This window comes from Octopus bimaculoides, chromosome 14, assembly GCF_001194135.2.
Source record: "Octopus bimaculoides isolate UCB-OBI-ISO-001 chromosome 14, ASM119413v2, whole genome shotgun sequence".
In the NCBI taxonomy this organism is placed as follows: domain Eukaryota; kingdom Metazoa; phylum Mollusca; class Cephalopoda; order Octopoda; family Octopodidae; genus Octopus; species Octopus bimaculoides.
Window position 1 is genome coordinate 9552520 of NC_068994.1, and position 889 is coordinate 9553408.

Here is an 889-nt window from a genome sequence, read left to right on the forward strand (position 1 = left end):
ATATATATATATATATATATACATGTATGCATTTCTACGCACGTATAACTTATAATCTAGGTTTTCTATGAGACATAAGAGTGTATATCGTATTGAAAGAGGCTTTCATCTCCCATTGAGCTCTGCTGCTTAAAAACATCATTACACCCACATACACTAACACATACATATATATTACGCTGACGTATATATATATACTCATATACAAAGATACATGAGTAAATGTATATGATTCAAATACAGGTGAACCTATACCGCCACATACATAAGCATAAAATTTCACCGTAAGAAGACACGACCATAAATATCACATACGCATTTCAACATGTGTAAACATATAGATGAATACTTGTGATATTGATCATTATTTGTACGTAACTGTTACCTTTCTAGCTATTTCTCCAACATATGTGACGCTTTACTGGAAATGATATATGTAACGAATACCGATACATGTATTGATTGTATACGCGGCTAATAACTTTCCACTTGGTATTAAGATTCTTTATTTGAATAGTGCTACATACGTAAATATGTATTCATGTATTATACTTACACACACATACACATACATATATATATTTATATATAAATTGCGCATAATGTACGAGCCTGTGGAGAAACTAAAGAATTAAGTGATCAATATTTCTGAATTTACAGATATAAACATTCACATATAAAAAGCACACATACAAAAACCCACGCGCACTCAGGAAAAAAAAGGCGCGGTCATAAATGTCTATACCCGTAACAATATATTCAAATATACATTTAGGCATATAAGTACATGCATCTATATATATATACATATATGATTATATATATGCATATATATGTAGTATATGCACATACATGTTCGTACTATATATATTTTTTATATATATGCATA